This window comes from Ostrea edulis, chromosome 6, assembly GCF_947568905.1.
Source record: "Ostrea edulis chromosome 6, xbOstEdul1.1, whole genome shotgun sequence".
NCBI lineage: Eukaryota > Metazoa > Mollusca > Bivalvia > Ostreida > Ostreidae > Ostrea > Ostrea edulis.
This window is the reverse complement of record NC_079169.1, coordinates 77,823,837-77,830,076: the sequence shown is the minus strand read 5'-3', so window position 1 is coordinate 77,830,076 and position 6,240 is coordinate 77,823,837. Positions and strand designations below refer to the sequence as shown.

The following is a 6,240-nucleotide window of genomic DNA, read 5'->3' as shown; positions in this document are numbered from 1 at the left end:
CAACTGTTAGTCCAATAAATACATATCCAATGCGAATAGCCCCCACCCACTTCCTCCACCGCAAATCTAATGAAGACTTATAAGTACAAAGCGTCGGAGTCAATATTGTAAATTGTTATAGTGTTTGATTTCCAATAATTACATAATTAAAATATCTCAAAGACACCCCCCCCCCCATAAATCAAACTTGATTTATAGGAAATATTATATGCCTGTACATTATAAAAATCCGTTGTCGGTCATAATGAGTGTCGCATTGCAACAATCATCATCTTCCCTTTCAAGAGTAATAAGTAATGTAACGTTTAAACATACATATAAAGTATACCACTGTATATCATCTATAATATACACATTTCTTCAATCGAAAGACATTATATTGTAAATCCTCGAAATTACTCGTACCCAGATTTCACCGCCCCATTTGATATTTTTCCCTCATGTAGAGCCGTCACACTATAGGTAGTGATTCATCAACTGCCCCCACGACTGTATGATCATGATCATGATCAATCGCACGTTCTCAGGCTTTTCCCAGCAACATGATGTACCTAACGTCATCCATTAATCTTGATCATAACTTGTCGAAGAAAGTCCAGAGAGGGACTTTTGGACCAAGGTCATTTTGGGAGAGGTCAATTAGATAATTCAGAACATCAGTACATCTTATATCAGGAGAAAGTTCCTTATTTCAATAATTTTGAGCAGGTATTGATCATATAAAGCACTAATAAATAACAGGCAAATGATTGTCAGACAAAGGTCAATCAAAGTCAATTTGGAAAGGTCAAGGTCACTCAGAACATACAACTTATATAAGGGAAGAAAAAACCTTTCATTTCAACAATACATGTATTTCAACAGTTATGTTAATAACTGCGAGTCGTTCGTCTTATGAAGATGTTAGATTCAGTTCGTGGGACATCCATTAGTTGTAAATCATATTCAGCGATCTATTCCAAATTCTACTTTGAAAAAAGGTAACGCAATCAACATCCTTATTGTCGAAGCAACGCTGAGAAGATAGAATTTTTTTTAATGCTTCTTGTCTTGGCCTCCACCAGAATTGGGCCTTGTGTTTTGAAAAAGGTATACCATTCATGATTTTGGGGCGACATCTTCCTGACTTGCCGCTCTCCAAATTTACTTAGGTATATATAACGCTGCAATTACTTTGAAATATGCCCCAATGGGGATACGGGCCTGTTTGTTTACAAATAATTTTGTTTCTTACCTTGTGCATGCATGCATTTTAGTAAACTGGTAGAAACTAAGCTTACAAAAAGCGTGAAATTATTACAGAAATCGGTATTGGGATGGGACAGACAGGGAATCCACAGAAAAATTATCGCCAATTTTTTTTTAAAAGGGGGAGGGGAGTAGTCTCCAAACTCCAGGTGCCTGTGGGATTTACAAATCTAATTCTAATTAGATTGACCTTTGCCATACATGTTCCTGCAGTTCAATTTAAAAAAAAATGAAGGGATTACTAAGTGTATATTACTCAACTTGTTAATTTTAAATTTCCGAAGCCCCCCCTTAAAATTTTCAAATTTAACTTGAGGTAAATCGGGGTATCTTGTTTAGAAAAATGTACTAAACGATAAAAGAAGCAATAATTTCTTCCACTCCCGGAGAAATAAATGACAAAATCTATTGATTTCTTGCATTCCTTTTTAGGTAGAACTTAATTTTGTTCCAAAAACCCTTAAAATTTGTGTCATTTTATTAATTTCACCTCATTAGAAATGATAGAAAATAGTACAAATGACTAAATAGGAGACATATTTCAAGCCCTATAAAATCGGTAAAATCCCGGAGCTTCCGGACCCACTGAGGGCCTTCAAGGCGGCCACCAGACCCCCTGCCTCATAAAGTGGCGCCCACCATAACCGCAATTCCCAGATCCGCCACTGACGCCCTTGCCCCAAAAGATTTAAGAAACGAAATTTATTTTAGTAATTATCACTGTTACATGATCGAATATGTACTAGCTAGAGGTCATGGCTAAGAAACGTGTTCTATACTTTTAGACGCGCATTGTTAATAAATGTGCGCAACACGCCTAACGTAATCATGAAAGGCGAAGACAACTATGGCACGCCAAATTCACAAAATTTAAAATGAGCTAAACATAGTTTCACAGTTGATAAACTAGGTTTATCGACTGTAAACTATAGTTTACGGACCGTAAACTATAGTTAACGATTCGTTAACTATAGGTTTCATCCGTAAAACTATATTTAACGGTTGTAAACTATAGTTTACAAATGCTAATCCAAGTTTATCTGTCTTTAAATAAACATTAACAATATATTTTGCTGATAAATACAGATTCACATTTGTAAACTATAATTTACATTTGTTAACTATAGTTCACAATTGTTAATTCTAGTTTCACAAATTGTGATACTATATTTATCAGATAAACTATGTTTAACATTCGTTAATTATAGTTTTTGATCGTAAACTGTAGCCAACTGCCATTTTTACTCATAAACTATAATAAACAAAACTGTGTTAATCACTTTTTTGTGAATTCGGCGCATTTAAAAATGACTATAAACTATATCTTACAAACCGTAAACTATCATTTACATTCGTTAATAATAGTTTAGACTTGTAAACCGTAGTTTACAATCGTGAAACCGTATTTAACAGATAAACTATGTTTTGCAATCGCCAGGCGCGTAGCCAGACAGAAAATGAAGTGTACGCAAAGTAAGGCAGGAGGTCCGGGGGCCGCCTTGAGGCCCCCAGTGGGTCCAGGGCGAAGCCCTGGTGGGGGCCCAGGGGGCGAAGCCCCCGGAAGCTCCTGGGTTTTATTGATTACAATCACCAATTTTTTTTTAGTATACAACGGGTTTTTTGGCAGTCAATTTTCGAAACAAACGAATTCAAACAAGACAGAAAAAGAATCACAGATTTGTTTTAGGAAGCTTGATATATTACCAAATCACCAAATGTTAAATTGACACTTGCTTTACGAACTGCGTTGATTTATTTTTTAGTTGTTGCCGACAGGTGTATGAGTATAGACACACATGGTATATATTGCTAATAACAAAGGGTATTCCAAATCCGTCTAATTAATGTACATAAATGGTGTACATTAAAATCGATTCGACATTTGCTTGACCAGGTATTAATAAGGGAATTATGGATACGTGTACAACACAGACCTGTAATAATTCTGGTATGATAAAATACACTCAAAGTACTAGTCCGAAATATCTGACGTTTTCCTGGCTTTTTTATGATTTTGATATTTACCGTGCCAGGAAAACGTCAGAACCATCACGTAAACTGGAAATTCGCCGTCTGCACCTGGAGGCGGCATTCTCGGGCCGATTTTTAAATAGTTGCGAGCCGAATTTAATGTTAAAGTCATAATTAATCAATAAAACGATGCTTTTTGTACTAACTAATATCGATTAAAAGAAAATATCACTCCGAAATTCGATAACATAAGCACACAATTGTAGTCAACCGAATTTTCGCTGTCATTTGAGCGAACGAGTCACGTGACTCAAAACAGCTCGACTGTTTGTTAAAATGTTTTCATGAGGCTGTTTATGTTATTAAAGAACTCATAAAATCGATATTAGTAAGTACAAGAAGCATCGTTTTATTGATTAATTATGACTTTAACATTAAATTCGGCTTTTTAGAGATTTGAAATTCAAGAAGCTTTTTTAAAATTGGATTGAATAGACATGATGATTGGAGTTTTAAATCATAAATGGGAAATACATAGCGCAAAGTTACACTTACGGCAATGACATAAAAATGTAAAAATAATTTCTCTTTTTTTTTTCTTTTTAGCAAATAATGTGTACGCAGTTGCGTAGTTGCGTATAGGCAGCTACGCGCCTGATCGCTAATGATTGTTTTCATTGTTAATTATAGTTTACGCTTGTGAAACATAGATTATCTGTTAACTATGGTTTACAAACGTGAAACAGTCGATAAACCTAGTTTATCAACTGTGAAACTATGTTTAGCTCATTTTTGTGAATTTGGCGTTCCATAGACAACGAACAGCAACCAATCTCACAACTCAAGATTATAAGCAATACAAAATAGATAGTTCGGAAAACACGGACCCCTGGACACACCAGGGGTGGGATCAGGTGCCTAGGAGGAGGAAGCATCCCCTGTCGACCGGTCACACCCGCCGTGAGCCCTATATCCAGGTCAGGTAAACGGAGTTATCCGTAGTCAAAATCAGTGTGCCAAGAACGGCCTAACAATCGGTCTGAAACACGTCAGACAGCATTTGACCCAATGATAGGTTGTATTGACGAACTAGATCGTTATAACGACCATAGAATTTGCGAAATGCTGACTTCAATCGAGACTGTTGAAACCCCTGTACCATCAACTTGTTTGTCAGTAGCTTGCCTCGATTTAAAAACTTACTATACGCAGAACAAGCTCTTGCATATCGAATCAGTTGAGAGATATAAACACCATATGCAGGTGATAATGGAATATTGTTACATAAATATGGGAAGTTGATGATGGAGAAGCTGTATAATATGACTTTGAATTTCCGCGCGTGTGTATTTCAGATAGGTCACATGACATCAAGGCCATTTCGAGTCACATGACAGGACAATGGTTGATCGACTGCTTTCACTTTTACTAGTTTTAGCAGTGATTGCACAGTAGTTGAACTTGACAGCTCCTGTATTTTTTATCTTTGACGACGCAAATGAACAATGCAGACGTGACAATTTTTAGCTTAACTGGAATATATTTCTGAGTGCAAGGTAATATTGTACGATAACGATCCAGATTTTGACCCTTTTGTATAAGGTACAAGCTGACAAGTGGCGTAGAATCATAAATATTATATAATATCGTATTTTTTACTTTTGAACCTTTTCAATATTATTTCATTATCTACCAACCTTCTGTTTTGAGTTTATCACTGCTTAAATTGTGCAAAATTAATTGATATAAAATGTACGTTTTTTGTTTTTGTGTTCCTTAAAATTTTCCTTTCAGAATTATATAAATTTTTTTACCGTGTCCCCCCCCCCCCCCCTCTATTTGTCAACAAATGCACTGACATATTTGGAAATTTCAATCCCTATAATCAGTCAACTCATATTAATTCTGACAAGACAATTAGCAAGCAGGGATATATTTATCTTGAAGGTGATTAAGCATATTAATTATAACTTATACAATTTTATATTAACATTTTTATTTCAATATTTTAATAATTTGATTTGCTATTTCTAAAAAATCCAGTGGGAAAGCATGTATGAAAAATGCAAATTACACAAGATGCAACGATTGTTTTATTTTTATTCTATTTTTTTTTTCTTTCCATTTTTATGCATCGAAATACCTGTGTCTACATCACACATATATAAACATATGGTTTGCATGAATTACTGGCTAATATATCTACAGTGTACAAAATTAAGAAAGAAGTATGGAATGTCCATTGAATGTCTAAAAGGATAAACTATTATTTATCTAATCTGAGATATAAAAAAAATATGAGATATAAAAAAAATATTAGTCATAAACCAGAGTCTGGAATCAATTGTTCCAGAGAAGTTGCATTAATGACTGATTTGGTAGGTATAGTTCCAAAACACAACTGTACACAGAAAGAAGCTGTGTCTGCAGTAGTCTGTTCTATGGTACATGTATATGGTCGTACATTGTAAGTGCATGAGTCATCATTTCAGTTTTTTCCACTTGTCTATATACATGTATTTTATATTGAAAAACCAAATTTTATAAAAACCGTTTGTGAGGTCAATATGGTCCAATTTCAATACTTTATCCCCACCCAAACTTTTGCAAACTTGTTCAAATTTTCTTTTCCTAACATGCTAGAAAGCAAATTATGATACTTTGGATATTGAGAATAATTCAATTGAAATCATCAAGGTAAAATTTCTAACCTCAAAATACTGCAATTTCATCATTTAAAAAATTGTGCCATAAAATTTCAATGTTGCATTTGCTGCGTGATATCACCACAATGCCTACAGATGAATTTATGTGAATTACATACAATTCTGCATTTTATGATATTATAACCCCAAAAAATGAGCTAAAAATAACATTGCAATATTTTTTTTCAAAACAGTATTTTCCAATGAAGTACATGTATACAATGAAAAAGTGAAACAATGACTTGCTTATATGGTCAGGTACTGGAGTAATGAAAGTTTGGTACTGCTGAGTATTTGTGCTGTGGGTTTGTGCATA

At 34.5% G+C, this 6,240-nt stretch overlaps 1 protein-coding gene across 1 annotated transcript in view; it reads left to right on the top strand.

The window, feature by feature from the left end:
* The first annotated feature begins 4,602 nt into the window (after positions 1–4,602).
* The window catches only part of LOC125646961 (MFS-type transporter SLC18B1-like), a 30,666-nt gene continuing 29,028 nt past the window's right edge, over positions 4,603–6,240 (top strand). The window contains exon 1 of the mRNA XM_048873627.2: positions 4,603–4,775. The gene's annotated coding sequence lies outside the window, so the exon portion shown is untranslated. The remainder of the gene's footprint in view (positions 4,776–6,240) is intronic.